We start from the raw sequence: 15,100 nt of genomic DNA on the forward strand, positions 1-15,100 counted from the left end.
CCTTCCCTACCTCCTCCTCCTCCGCCTCCTTCTCCTCCTCCCCTCGGTCTCCGATGGAAAGAGTTGAAGCCGTGCTGATAGGAGCCGCTTGGAAGAGACAGCGGAGCGCCCGGGAGGACTTCGGTCCCAACTCCGGCCGCACCGCGGGGACGCTGCCCGCCGCCGCTCGCATGGCCCGAGGCGGCACTCCCTGAGCGCCGGGCTGGGCAGAGCCGCCGCTCCGCTCCCCGCTCGCCCCGAGCCGAGCCCAGCCGAGCCCAGCCGCGCCGAGCCGAGCCCAGCCGAGCCGAGCCGCGCCGCGGCTGCCCCCGCTGCAGAGCGCGATGTGCCGGTGAGCCCCGCACCGGGAGCCCCGCGGCCACCCCGTAAGCGCAGCGCGGCGGCGGCCCGGGGGGCGGGCGGCGGGACGGGCCGGGGGCGCGCAAACTTCCCAACTCGGCGGGGTCGGGGGGAGCGGGCGGCGCTGGGAAGGGGATCCGGGGAGATGGGAACCCCCGGGCTGCTGCGCGTCTTCGTCGCCCCCGGAGCAGCGCCCGGTAATGGGGGCCGGGGGCAACCTGCGGGGCGTGGGGGTGTGTTTGTGCCCGGCGCTCGGCGCGCCGTCCCTCTGCCCGCCAGGAAGCCTAAGGGGCTTGTTTTTTGTCGCTGTGTTCGCGGTCCGGCAGCGCCGGAGAGCACGCTAGCTCGGAGGTGGCAGTGGAGGTGGGTTTTTTTTCCTCCTCTCCGCCACCTTCCCAGTTCTTCCTAAACCCGCTGAGGGAGGCTGTGGCGGGAGCGAAGGGGTGCAGTGGTGGGAAGGAGGATAGCCTAGACGAAGGGATATCAATGATTTTTGTTTTTCAGATGGTAATTTGTCTTTGTGGTAGGGGTGGCCCATTAAATTTCAGCTCACGTCCAGATGGAGATCAAAAGCGAAGGGGAGAGGGAGAGGGAAGCCGAGAGCCTTGTGCTGCTCCTTAGATCCGCGCATTGTTAGAAACTTACGGGGAGTATATGGGGGGTAGGATTTCCAGAAACAACCTTTGTAGATCCAGCTCAAATATCCACACCAAAGTTGGAGAGCTGTATTTTCCAGCGCTACCATCTGCTCCTGGTGCTGCCCAGGAGCACGCATACTGTTATGCCTCAGAGGAAACAAACAAAAGGTGTGCTTGCCAAGTCGGTCCTGAACCTGTCTTCATGGGCTTTTAGGTGGAGCATTAAGTATCTAGGAGTATCTATGTCCTAAAGGTTCACTGTCCTCTGTTGGCTCAGTTTAGACTCTTTGATAATTTCCTGTCCTTAAAAAAAGGTCTCCAAACATGGTAGATGCCAGGTCCTGTTTTTGTTGTTTGGTTGGGGCTTTTTTGGTTTTTTTGGGTGTTTTTTTTTCCTAATTTATTTATCTGGTTTTAGTTGAGGTTTACTTCCCCCCCCCCCCCTTTCTTTTATCTTAAAACTATTTATGTATGGATATATTGGTTAAGAACCACCATAGTAAAGTTCCTTATTTTGTTGTGCAAGTGCTCCCTCTCATTACAAAAAACACTTCTGTTCCTAAATTATGGTCTGAGCTGCAAGAGGTTTGATGTCTTTGCCTCTGGATGTGTTCAGTGGTAGGCTAAGACCCCAGGCTGACTACACCTGTGGACAAAATAGACCAGAAGTTGTAATGGGCTTTGATTCTTACTGCTGCTTGAGATCCCTAGAGATCCCAGGTGAGTGGAGGAGGAATGAGGGGAGCTGGAACAAACTACTCCTACAGAAAAGTACTGTTGTGATTATACATCTGATTTGTAAGCACCCAATGTCGAAAACCGGTCATAACTGCAGACAAAGTGGCAGTGGAGAAGGAAAATCCTGCTGATATTTAACCGGATTTTTAACAGATTCAGTTTTTAAACAGACAATTGAATGATACATATCTTTCATCTTTTCTCCTTTTGCACTAAAACTTTTCTGATTGGACTGGGACTCGGCACTAGGCAATAGTGGGGAATCTCTGTGTTTTATGTTATGCTTCTTGCATTTTCAGTGAAGTCTAGGCACGTTGTTCTGGTTTTCTCTCTATCTTTTTTCTTTCATTAAAAAGGCCAAGTTTTTGTCCTCTCCTGCCAGGGACTCACTAATCCTGAAGTCATGGGGGAGAGAGAGAGATCCCACCCTTCAGAATATAGATATTTGCTTTGTTCATCCCCCCCCCCCCCAGCCTGTTAGGCTGATGGAATTGGCAGTGGCTGCCCTCTGTGACCTCTCTCCCTTCCTGCAAAAAGCTGGGGCAACCAGGGAGGAGAAAATGTGCAAACTCCAGCAAGTGAAAAAGCACAATCCCAGAGGACAAAAGGCTTGAACAGAGAGATGCGGGGGATGAGGTTCTGCACAGAAAATGACTTTTAGCAAACTGGCCTTGATCAGTTCACATTGACTGGAAACAATGGCATGGGGATGGGTTCAGCAGGAATGTGGGTAGCCCAAGAGAAACTCGATGCAAGTGGTGCCGTGGAACTTTAGTTGCTTTGCAGTAAGATTAAAAAAGTTCCCAGACAGAATGGCTTTGGTCATCTACTGTGATTGGCCTTTATTCCCCAGGCCGACAGCTGACCTGGGGGAACATACCCCCAGACTATAAACTTTTCTTCTTACCTTGTAGTCAGTTGTAAAAGTGCTGCTTGACTTGGGCTGACACATGATAGGGCCCTGTAAGAGGGAAAGTTCCTGGGAAGCAGGCACTCTATGACATTAAACATGGCTCAAACAACAGATTTCTATTTTAGTCAGGACAAATAATGATGCGAACAGACATAGTAGGGTTAAATAAGACCATCTGCATGAATATATCTTCCCGAAAACAAATAGATGCCGGGCAAAGTTTCAGAGTGCAGCCGGGGCTGTTGCCTGGCTGTTCGGCGAAAGGGGGCAGTATCCAACAGTGCCAGGGAGCGAGCTGCCGCTGCCGCCTCCCTGCCTCCAGCGCCGGCTGCTGCGGGCTCCATCAACCGGGATCTGGGAATTCAGGGTCTTATCCGGTAGCCCGTGTTCAGGTGATTCCTTGTAGATGCAAGATCAAAGCTGTAATTGTTTTACTTTGTGGTCGCACCACTTCCATATGCTGGTGAAGGACTGGAAATTAAGGACAATGCTGTATGATTGCAAAGCTAGTTTTGTTCACATGTAGTAGGCTGGCAGTAGTAACCTTACCTTGTTTTTACTGTACTGTTTTTAGGGAAAACATGGTGAAGCCTTAGCATTGGAGTGCTGTTGGTACAAGTGCCCTCAAGGAATTATCACCACTGTTTTCCGTAGTAAGAAAACCAAACAATTTCTTCTCTAAATTTAACTTTCTTTGAGAACTCGTTTGTTTCCAGCCTAGAGAAATATATTGATCCATCTCATAAAATATTGGTTTTAGAATGCATTTAAAAGCCTTTTCACCTTTCATTTATCTACATGCCTGCATTATTAGATTAGCATTTCTTAGTTCATTTTTTACTGGAAGCCACGGGCAATTTTACTGAGGGTCTGTCATTGGGAGGCCACGTGCTGGACTCCAGCTTTGTCAGGTCTGCTAAGTGCAGCTCACTGCCTTCATGGCAAGAACTGCAGCAGCAGGGGCAGACTGGCTCCAAGAGAGGGGACGTGCTGAGGAGTGGGAGTCAGTCACTGTAATGTGAAGGTGTTCTGCTGCTGGGGTAGTGCCGAGATTCAGAGTTTAGGTGCCAGTGTGAAGTCTTCAACTGGATTTTCCTTGCTGCAGATCATGCCCACAAGATCATTTCTGGTATAAAGCTGAAAAAGGGAAATTTAATTACCTGCAGAGAGTGGTAGAGACAACTCAGAATGGTTCTCTAGGGGTAAAATTCATCAGTGTTCATTGTGTGTAAGTACCAAATCACACTGAAATCAAAAAGTCAGTCTTAAGTGATGGACTTACCTTTTACAGACCAAATACTGTGAAGGTGAACTGCCACAATTTTGGGTTGGATCCCTGTGATTTAGTCCAGGAGACAAACCGTGGTGTATCGCACTATCCCTGCTGTGCCTTGACATGGGCTGTGTCTGAGCGTTTTTGCTTCTGAGATTCAAGTCAACAGCTCTTTGTTATTGCTCTGTTACTTAAGGAAACAAAAATCAGCTCACTGAAGGCACTGTGTCAGTTTTATTGTAGGGATTGTTTCTCTTGCTTTTAGACTGCTGGCTTGTCCGGTGTGCCCAGTATCAGGAATCATCCCATCTCTGTCCATGGTGGCAATTTTCATTAGTTTCAGTGGGAGCTGAGTGTGAGACTTTTTCAGCTCTTTGAGCCTGCAACTGTGTGGACAGTGCTTTGCTTGCTGGAGATTATTCTTCAAGCACAGTTAACCTCAGTATTTATTTCCCCACTGTTCTCATTGTTGTCCAAAAAAAATTTACTGCATGACAGCCGTTATTTCTTACCCCAGGCTCAAACCTTGTGAGTAAAGTGCAGCAGAGCTCTGACTGCACAACTGTGACTTTCAGCACGCAGGGTCTCCTTGACTACAGCGCCGCGACTCCCAAAGTTACCTCTGCTTCAGAACTCATATAAAGCACGATTTTTTAAGGTCCACAAAAAATCACTCAAGGTGATTTTCTGAAGATGAGTTTATCAGTAGTAATAGTCCAGAAATATTACTGTTGTCAAAAATGTATCTACAAACCAAGTGGGTTTATTTTGTTTCTAAATGTAATAACTCGGGGAGGTAATTTGCATGTGAAGGATGTTACCAAGTTACAAAGTATGACTCTGAATTGGTGGCAGGGCTATTCATGTGCTTATAATTAAACATGTACCAAAGCACTGTGCTGGTTAAGGACTGGTGTGTCTTTATTTACTTTTTAGTGAGCTGTAAATCAGACAATAAGTAAACATGCTGATTAGTTTTAATCCCCAAATCAATTGTCAACACCTATAGAGTTTATAAATCATATGTATAATTTCATTGGTGTTCAGAAAGAGGTCATTTGTGGAGAGAGCACAGAATATTTTCTTCCCAGAAGCTGCTGTGAAGAAGTTTGATCTTACAAGGTGCTGCATGTTCCTCATTGTTGTTAACGCGTCTCCGGGAAACAGCGCCCGGCACAGCCAGACCCTGATAAACACAAACTGCAGCAGTGTCTGACCTCGTGGCTTTGTTGAGCAGGCAAAATGCTTATGGGCTTGTTAGTCTAGATAACATACTCCCTATTAGGCTGTTGCTGCAAATTAAATAAATTGCAGAGTGCCAGTTTCAAAGTTTGACTTTATCCGTGATGCAGCAACACGTGACCAGCCGGGACATAGCCACCTGCAGAGAACCTCAGTCATAAGTTTTATTTCTGCCAAACATTGTGCTGCACTCAAAAGCTTCATCACAACTTCAGACCATGAGGCAAACCCATTCCATAATTGAGAATATCATGTGAGCATCTGATGATGCAGAATGGATCCTCCAGTAGCCTTGGACCCTCTGTGCTATGAAGGATGTACCCTGATGCCAGATTGTCTTAGAAGTTAAGCAGAGATGCCACCTGCAGTCCTGCAGAACAGCCCAGCTAAGTCCTGCATAGATGATCTCTAAGCCATTTGCAGTTAAAGGGTTTGTAGCTTTGAAAGTTGGTATATTTTCCAGATTGTTTGTGCTGCAGTCTTCAAAAACTATTAGCTTTTAAGACAACCAGATGGCTTTAACAAAATATATTTGCTGGCACCTGGAACAGGTGGATGTGGAATCAATTTATGCAGTGTAATTTTTTCCACACCCCTTTTGGAATAATTTTATACCTTGGAGCCACCTAAGGTGCTTATTATGTAGCCAATAGGGAACAGCTTCTGTCTGACTACATAAGATTTTACACATCTTTTATAGCTAATGCCTAGATTGAAATGCAAAATTTAGTGCTGGGAGTGCATGTGAATTTGTGAAACTCCCTGGAGAAAATGTGGGTGCATGTATCAGTGAATGAATTATGCTTCTCCAGAGACAGAGAGTGTTTTTTTTAGTGATAACAAATGTCCTGTGTTCAGTGTTTGTCATTTTAAAAGCAGTATTTTTCATTTCAAGTGCAAACCTTGTGCAAACCCTGTGCAGGTTACTGATGTAGAGTGAAAATGAAAAAATAGCTTCAAATTTATTTGAAAGGATAACAGAATGAAAATTTCTTATATGGTATGAAATTGTTCTGACTCAGAGATCAAATTGGTGGTTCCAAAATATGGCTGTGACAGTTATGACTAGTTTTGTGGGAAAGAAGCAGATCCTGCTTGTTTTCTCAAAATGCAGAACACAAGCTTCCATGAGATTTTGGCCACATCCTCATTCTTGCAGCAGATGCAGGGACAGCGAGTTTACCCAGATGTTTGGATTCATAGTAACTTCAAAGGGTTTTGAGTGGGTGCTGTGGAACCATCTGCACAACTCAGAGGTAGGATTAGGAACTAAATCTGGGAGTACTTTGGCTCTTAAGGGAAGAGGAGTTTGACTACAGATGACCTGTTGGGCAGGTTTAATTGCTTTGCTGTGCTGCTTGGCCACGTGGAAGTTGTTTAGCCTGCTGTTTCAGCTAAAGGTTGCTTATTTTTCTCCTATGGTGCTGATTTACAGCACATCAAAGACAGGAGGAAAAAATAAGGCAAGAAAGGAAAGGGTAGGAAGTTCTGTCTGGATAACTCAGTTTGACAGGATAATATGGTAAATTCAAGAATGCAGAAGGAGATGCTTTTGGGGCCTGTATATATATATATATATGTATATATATAACACATGGAAGGAAAACTCAGCTAGGTCTCAGAAGTTTCTTAGAGTGATTACAGATCCCCCTGCCCTGCATCATGTTCCTTTCTCTGCTCTCCCTTCCTGCTTGAAGATTGTCTGCCAGGAGGAGATTTTCAAACACATGGTTTGGACAGGGAAATCAGTCTATATTTGTAAAACACTTAATATTTCACTCTCTGACCTTTTCTGGTGTCCATTCCACATATGAAGGGCATTTTCATTAGAAACACAAAGCTGAGACTCAGTTTTTGCCTGTATCCAATGTGTTCCTCCAGTCCAAAAGAGCTTAGCTTTTAGTTGCAATTGCACTTGTAACCACCTACTTAAAATAAAAGGCAACAGGGGGAAGAATATCATTAGTGGCTTGTGGTAGGATAAAGATACATACTTGCTCAACATGAGCAAAATAGGAATATGCACTCTAACCATGTGGTGTTCTAATACTGACAAAGGATGAGGTGAGGTAACACATAATATAAAAAATTTCACAGTTCCTGCTTTGTGAGGATAATCAAGTGATATAATAGTACAACTTAACCTTATTTCCATTTTAACATCCATGCTCAGCAGTCAGAATTAATAATCATCAGGGACAGAGAGTGAGGCATAAAAGGACTGTGGCCTGGAGAATTTTGTGCTCATCTGTTAAAGGTATCATGAATAATGATGCAGATGGGCGCCAGGTAGGGTTGCCAGCAACTGAAATCTGTACAAATTAAACTTTGAGGTCTGTGAAAAGCTAGTCTTATGCAACTTGCTGAAGGTCATAGAGTGTGTGTTAGTGGCAGAGGCAAAGTTACAAGCCCTGAAAACAGTTATTCAATTATTTAATTCTATAAGTGTAATTAAATCCTATGAATGATATGTTACATTTTGTTGCTTTCCTGCCTCAAAGCCCTAAACTCATGCCTTACAAGACTATGCCTTTATCTCCATGCTCAACATTGCCAGTGTGTAGGTTTATTGTGCAAATCCTTTACACAACTAAACAGTTCAGTGTAAGTGAGTGTGACTGTGGTGCAAGAAAATCAGTACCCTGCTGGCATGTGCACTGTTGGTCCCAATGTTTTCAAGATGAGCTAGGGATTATTCCTGTATTTTGCATTTTCATATGCATACCAGACATGCATCTCTACAGGTTGAAATAAAACAAAAACAAGTGATTAACATCTTTAAAATTTAACATTTCCCCCCCTTAACCAACAGAAATTGCTCCCGAGAGAGTAATTTACTAGATACCTTCTGTATTTGTCTAGGACTGTACATCAGTAATACAAACCATGATTTTGCTAACGCTGTGTGCTCCCTCTAATGAGTCTTTGAAATATTAAACCAGCTTATATTTGGAATGAGTTTTGCACAATTCCTTGTCTATGGTAGCTTTGCAAATCCAGGCTTCACTGTTTTGCCTCAGAGAATTATGAGTTTATTATACTCCTGGAATGCTAATAGCACTTCATTTTCCCCCTAAATTTCTTCTTCATATTTATTTATTGATTCTTCATTTGTGCACAGTTTCACAGATAATGATGGTACTACTGAGAATAGCTGGTGTGAGTTAATTTTAAGAAGGCTGCAGTTACAATGCCATCCTTTTTTGCCAAAAATTTCTCTGCAAAGTTCATACGCTAAGGCATCCAAAATGCTGAATTAGTTAAGATGACTGGATAAGATTACTGTGCTGTATTTCATTCCTGGTTTCATCAAAACAAAGCACATCAAGGCTGACAAGTCTAAATTTAATTTTGCATTGAAAACTCATGGGCAGATTTGAGGGTGATGTGCTTTGGGCAAGTGTTGGATCCCATTTTTCTCTTTCTCCTCTGTTTTATGGTTGATTTATGTTTGCTGGTTGTCGGTTTCTCTTCCCGGCTGTTTTATGTTCGGAGATAGCTCAGGGATGCCACTTGCTCGGTTTCTCGGCTGTTTAGGTGGCCGGGAAAGGCCCAGAGTGGCCTTGGACAGCCCGCGCTTCAAAGGACGAGGAGAGACTTCTGATCTTGTTTCGGTCTCGGTGTTTATTAATTGTTTATCTAAAAGATTTTCTTTCAGCCCAACAGAGGTCTGCACAGCAGTCAGCCATGGGCACACTCCCCAGCCTCCTGGGCGGTCACCTATCTTTATACTCGAAGTTACGTGTACAATATTTATGATTTTTCTCCAATACTTTCTACTCTTATTAACCGGTGCACTTCTAGTAAAGACCAATCCCAAAGTGCCACCATCACCACAGAAGATGGAGGCCAAGAAGAAGAAGAAGAAGGACAGGACACGCCCCAATTCCTCCATCTTACTTCTCTAGACCCCCCTGTACAGAAATCCTAAACCCTGTGTATTATACTCTAACTAACTTATCCCTTCACCATTCACCCCAGTGAAATCCTCCCAGTCCTCATACAGGTGTCATCTCCTGTGTAGGATCAAAGTCCTGTCACCAGACACTTCTGGCAACATTCCAGGACTCCCGAGCCCCCCAAGGGTGGTCTCGGTCTCTCTCTGCACCTCAGTCCTGAGGTGCTGAGATCCCACAGGCAAGCAGTCTTTGGTCATTTGGTCCTTTTTCAAATGGAGTTCATTGACCTGTAAGACTACATATATGAACAGGGTTTTTAACATTTTACCCTTTAGTTTTTACCATTTTACTTTTGATTCATGGGGTTCTTCCCCATCTGGTCCTTCCTTCCACAGTGACAGACTCCAGAAAGGTGCTTCCAGTCATTTTCTTCTGCCTTCCCTGAAGGCACAGAACTTCCCCTGAGCCAATTCATGTTCAAGCTGGTCAATTTTTCTAAACAAACATCCTATTTTGATTTAAATATTTATGAAGGGAGAGAACATCCTGCAATTCTTGGTTAAGTGTTTACAATTTAGCAACTCTTGTGATTATGCTGCCCCTTAGTTGCTAGGTTCTTGGCCCTGCTATGCTCTTATCCAAAGAGGAAAGCACCACATTTCTTGCTGTGAAAGTACTTTGATCTGCAGTCAAGTAATCTCTTAATTTTCTGTGATATTTCAGTATGATACTGGATTTTCCACTGTTTTTTTCAATCCTTATTGCTTGATGGCTCTTCTTTGAACTTTTTAAGGATGCTACTGGTCAAAGTAGACTGTAGAAGTGACAGAAGGTTTGGGAGAACTGAAACAGCAGAAGTTGTAGAGCAGAACTGAGCAGATAGACATCAGGAGATAAGTATGCAAAGTTGGAATGCAGAAGAAAAGGACAGTGGTGTAGGAATCCCTTGGCATGAGGAGCCTGGTGTAGAGCTGGAGTGGCTGCAATGGTTAAAGGCAGCAGCAGGTTTTTACTGGCAGAGGAGCATGGCTTGGAGCTGGGTGGGGATTGCAGCAGCAGCACTGCTTGTACATCAGAGCAGTGTTGTATCAAGGGAACTCTCTGCAGAAAATGTCAAAACATCTGTCTGCACTTTGCCTGGGCAGACTCTCATTCAGGAGCACTGCAATGCAGGCAGGGGGAAAAGAGACACTTTAAACTAACTGAGGGCAGAGTTCAGGCAGAATTTCTGGTGAGGAAGACATTATATTCTTGCAAGTGTAAGATCTGAGCCTGCAAAATCAAACTCACTTTTGCAATCTGTACAAATTCAGTGTGTTACTAATTTCAGTAAAATGACCTGTGAATGAGAGTTTACTGGCCTGAGTTCTTGATTGCTAACACAAGGCAAATGGTTAAATTATTTGCAAAAGTTATAGTAGTATCAGGTTGGCTTGCACTAACCTTAACTGTGATACCTGTGGTTAGAGAGGACTAGAATCTTCCCATAAGTACTACAATTTCTGTTTTTAGTTTGGAAAGATGTTATCATTTAATGAAAACCCTTTGTTTTCTGGCAGCCTACTCTGCTATCCATTTACAAAGCTCTCAGAGGGCTTGGACGTCCACAAAAAGTTCAAGAGCCCAATTCTACTCACAAATAGATGAGTGCAGCCTCAGTGAAGAGCTGTGGTTGTGCTTGGCTGAGGACTGCAATGTGAGCCCAAAAAATCAAAGAAAGTTGGTACCTATGGAACCAGATTGCATAGGGAGGGTATTGGTCTGGAGGAGCTCTCCTAAATGAGGTCTGCCAGATTATGCTGTTGCAAAACCCAGCACCAAGAGAAGCATTTTTAGTTTTAATTAAAACAAAAACGTGAAACAACATGATTTCTGTTTCTGCAGAATTTTAGGCTTCCACAGGTTTGAGCATAAGATGCAGAAGTAATTGATTAAAAACAGAAGTAAAACAATGAGGCTTGCGGGTTTTTTTTCCAAACTAATTCAACTGAGGAAAGAAAAAAACCAAACTTCTTAAGAGTTAACTTGAGATGAGTAAGACTTTTCTTCACAAATAGACCAAATGAACTACTGAAGTGCTTCAGTGAAGTTATCACAACAGCCTTGAGCTAGCAGGATTATTTCCATGGCAGACTTCTACCTGATAGAAACAGAGTTTTAAATTAGTAGTTTAAAGAATTGGTAATAATCATGTAATAAACATGTAGTTCTAATGGTCTAAGATATTTGTTGAAGAGACAAGAGGCTGACCCTGCAAGAAGGGACATCAGTAGGAAGAGTTCAATTTTTGTAAGTTAAAATTTGATTTTTTATCTTTAAAAAAACCCCAAAGTTCACATTTTGCAGTTCTTATCCAAAGAATATTTGGGTTTGAAATTGGCATACTACCTGAGTCAGAGCTGCAGGAGATGGCCCCACATTTTCAACTCGACAGTGCTTCTTTAAAATGCAGTGGTATAATTTAGGCATCTCTTATTTGTTTTGAATAGCAGAGCTTACATGTCTGTCAGTCACAAAGACTTGACAGACATGATTAGAAGGCAGGAGATCAGGAAATGTGTGCTTACCACAGCCAGCTCTCCCCAGTGAAGAAGTGAGTGGCTTGGTAGCATATTTACAATTAAGGAGTAACTGAAAGCTTTTTTAAAACTGTGCTTTGTAGACTGCATTGAAATGGTGTTTTCTATTATGACCAGTTTCTGGAACAGATTATCATGATTGTAGGAAGCACTTCAAAGCAGATTGATTTAGGAAGATCTTTCACCAAAAACTTCAGCTTCTCTGTAAAACAGAAATCTACAAATGTGTCTGCAATCTGGGTTGTTTCAGCTACAACAGCATTTATTTGATAGAAATGGTCTGCTCTTAATTTCCAAAGTAGTACAAAGCTCTTTTTATTTTGCTGGCCCCTCCATTTCACAGTGAAGTTCAAAGGTTGTGTTTCCTTTCTCCCATATCCTTCTAAATTTCTGTTTGGTATTTTTAAAAGGCTAAGATTTAAAGATTATAATGAAATACTGAGCTGCATCTGATGAAGTCAGACACTAATTTAATATATTGGTGGCCAGACTTTCATAGAACTGACTTCAGCACATTGTCCAGTCCATTCCCCCAGCTCAAACAGCATCAGCTAAACCTCCACCACTTAGCTAAACATATGCTCAGCTGAACTAAACCATGGTAGGAACTGGAAATGTTCTTAAAATTTATTAATTTCTGCATTTTCACACACAAGGCTAGTGATATTGCATTTAATCAAGACTGTGAAAAACTTGTAGGCTGAAGTCTCTGTCTTTGAGAATTGAAGTCTTCTGCTTACTAGCAAACACCAGAGCAAATGTGAAAAGCCATCTTTCTGGTTGGGATAAAACCAGGTGGTATCAGCACATTGAACTGTGATGGGATGCCAGTAAATTCTTCGTGGTTTTCAAGGATGTTGAAAAGAGAGGAAGCTTATGCAGAAAATGAAAGGCAGCTGTAAGAACAAAGACAAGAATCAATGAGAACTGTCTTGCTCCACTATATTTAGTAGCACATGCAGAGGACAGGAAGAAGAATTTACAAAAACAGTCATCATTGTTATTTTGTGCTTTATCCAGCAGTAATATAAAACACTCATTGCATTGTCCTTTATGAGTCTTAAGTGAACAAATTGATTTTTACCAGGGAAGAAGATGAGACAAAGAGAAGTCAAGCCTCTTGTCTAAACTCATAGAAGGCAGCAGTGAAAGACAGTCCTGCAGCCACAAACATTTTTTCTTGTTTGACAGCAGAAATCTGATGGATTCTTTATATTAAAGAGGGGCCTTGAAATAGTTCCTGTACATTCTGGGAAATTATTTTTTTCCTATAAAGCAAGGCTGAATGCTGTTGAAGAATATATTATGAATATTTATGGTAAGTGCTAAAAAATAAAAGTTTTTTTATCCTCAGTGTCATTAAATGAACAATTCTGAAATTCAGAATACAAGTTATTTATCAAATGTGGTGAGTAAATTAAGTTATCTTATGCAGAGGGTTTATTCTGGTTCTTTCTGAAAAAGTACATAAGCTTCTAAAGCAGACAACTCTGTGAACACTTCCTTACCATTTCTTTTTTCCAACATATAAAATTAATAGCCAAGCACCAATTTTGTCTGTATTGTTAATGAGGATAAATTAATCTACTTAATATGTACCATGCTTCTTGCACTTACACATAATTAAATCATATTTGTTCTTAGAAGCTATTCGTCCTGTGTAAACCTGCTTCCTGAGTAAATATTTCTTTAATTACTAGAACAAATAGATTGTGGGATTTGCAGTTGATTATCACAGCATTTCTTTCCCTGATGTGTGCTTCAGATGTGCACAGCAGAGAGGTGTGCTAAACACAGCCAGGAAACACAGCAACCAGCTTTTTTGCAATTTGAAAATAAAAATGTCTTATGAATACTTCACACCTACAGAATCCTTCATTTGGGGATTACAAGGTGCTTTGCCATGCTTTGTGGGTATTATTTATTTCCATTTTGAGGAAGGATAAAGGGAAAGGGGGAGAGAGACTAGGGCCCATTTGCACATCCCCATGTTGCATTAATAGAGATAGCTGTACTAAAATGTATATGGTTGTATGCTACTTGTGTAGGACAGCAGAGGACATGGCTTCTCCTACAGGCTAATGAGGTACAGCCTCTATTTTTGGATGTCTGGTAGTGCATTAGGGGTCCTAAAAGCCCAAAGCAGATGGAAGTCATGGAGAGTTAGAGACACCAGGGATCTCAGGACCATGTCTCTCCAGCAGGGCACCTCACGGTCAGGTTTGGCTACTGAGGTTCAATGGCTTATGACTGGTGTGTGCAATCAGTGAGAGCTGGGAGAGAAATGCAGGTGTCCAGTTCCTGGACATGTTGTGCCAGAGCAGAACAATTTAGTCCCAAATGAATATCCTTGTCTTCACTGCACAACTCATCTAGGAGGTTGGAAGCTCTGTGTGAATAGTACAACAGCAAAGCCATGTGTCTGTCCTCAGTGCCTGTGTGCTTGCCTCTGGGGAGGTGTGTGTTCATGTGGGTGTCACTGTCTCCCAGGACTCTTTTATGTTGAGACTGTATAGGAGTAATTCCCCAGAAGTTATGGGAGAGATACATTTCCTGTGGGAGGAGTGTTTAAGAGTTGTCAGCATCTTCATGTTTCTTAACTGCAGAGTAAGGAGTTTCTGATAGGGGAGGGTAGATTTTGAGCTCTGACTTTCTCTTGCAGAGTTAATTAACCAGAGTTTAAAGCACTTCCTCTCCTGAGCTGGAGTTTCTTATGTGGGAAAGAGAGGTAAGAGGCCATAGTCAAATGAGATCCCCAATTAAGAATGCAGGTGAACAAGGCTTGTAAATGACTGTCTTGAGTCTGAGCAGAAGACCGTGTCTGCCAGTAAAATACTGTTTGGATATACCCTTAATGAAAAGAAAGGGTTTGCTGTGGAGTCAGCAGCCAAACCCTTTCTGCTCTTAGAGTGCAGCATGTCACATGTGGTGAGCCTCTTCCTGGTTTTTCTTCAGGATTGCAGGGAATGGAGTAGGCATTTGGAGGAGACTTTGCAATATCAGAGCTGAGAGGGGCAATGGGATGCTGAATGATACCATGTTATTGGGAAGAATTCTTGGCACCTATTTGTCTTTTGATGGGTTAAATTCATAAAACCATCATCACTCACATGTGTACTTACAGAAGTCCTGTCTTCTGATAGTTGCTGTTTTATTTTTTCCTTACTGGAGCTTTTAGATGTGGCTGAACCCAGTCAGATGATGGACTGTGAAGGAACAAATACATCGCTTAAACAAAAACCTCTTTAGCATCTTTAATTTAGAGTTTTATTTCTCTGTGCACATTAACTCCAAAAGGTCACTGTTTCTTCATGGCCCCTGAGGGCTCTTGTTTGACAGCAAAGGTGTCAAGTGCCCAAGTAGGCACCTGGATGTTGGTAGTGCTGATACAGCCTGTGCCTTGTCAGCTATCACAGGTGTGCCTACCTGTGCAGGGATTGCATCTCCTGCCTGAGGTGGAACGGTAACTGAAAACTGCC

The 15,100-nt window shown here is 42.9% G+C and overlaps 1 protein-coding gene across 4 annotated transcripts in view; it reads left to right on the top strand.

Annotated features, from left to right (window-relative positions):
• The first annotated feature begins 246 nt into the window (after window positions 1–246).
• The window catches only part of SEMA5B (semaphorin 5B), a 267,003-nt gene continuing 252,149 nt past the window's right edge, over window positions 247–15,100 (top strand). For 2 of the 4 annotated variants that reach the window (XM_063161766.1, XM_063161769.1), the window contains exon 1: window positions 317–365. The gene's annotated coding sequence lies outside the window, so the exon portion shown is untranslated. Of the gene's footprint in view, window positions 366–15,100 lie in introns of all 4 variants that reach the window. The other 2 variants (XM_063161768.1, XM_063161767.1) reach the window with 2 other exon arrangements.

The sequence above is a fragment of the Melospiza melodia genome, chromosome 8, assembly GCF_035770615.1.
Source record: "Melospiza melodia melodia isolate bMelMel2 chromosome 8, bMelMel2.pri, whole genome shotgun sequence".
NCBI lineage: Eukaryota > Metazoa > Chordata > Aves > Passeriformes > Passerellidae > Melospiza > Melospiza melodia.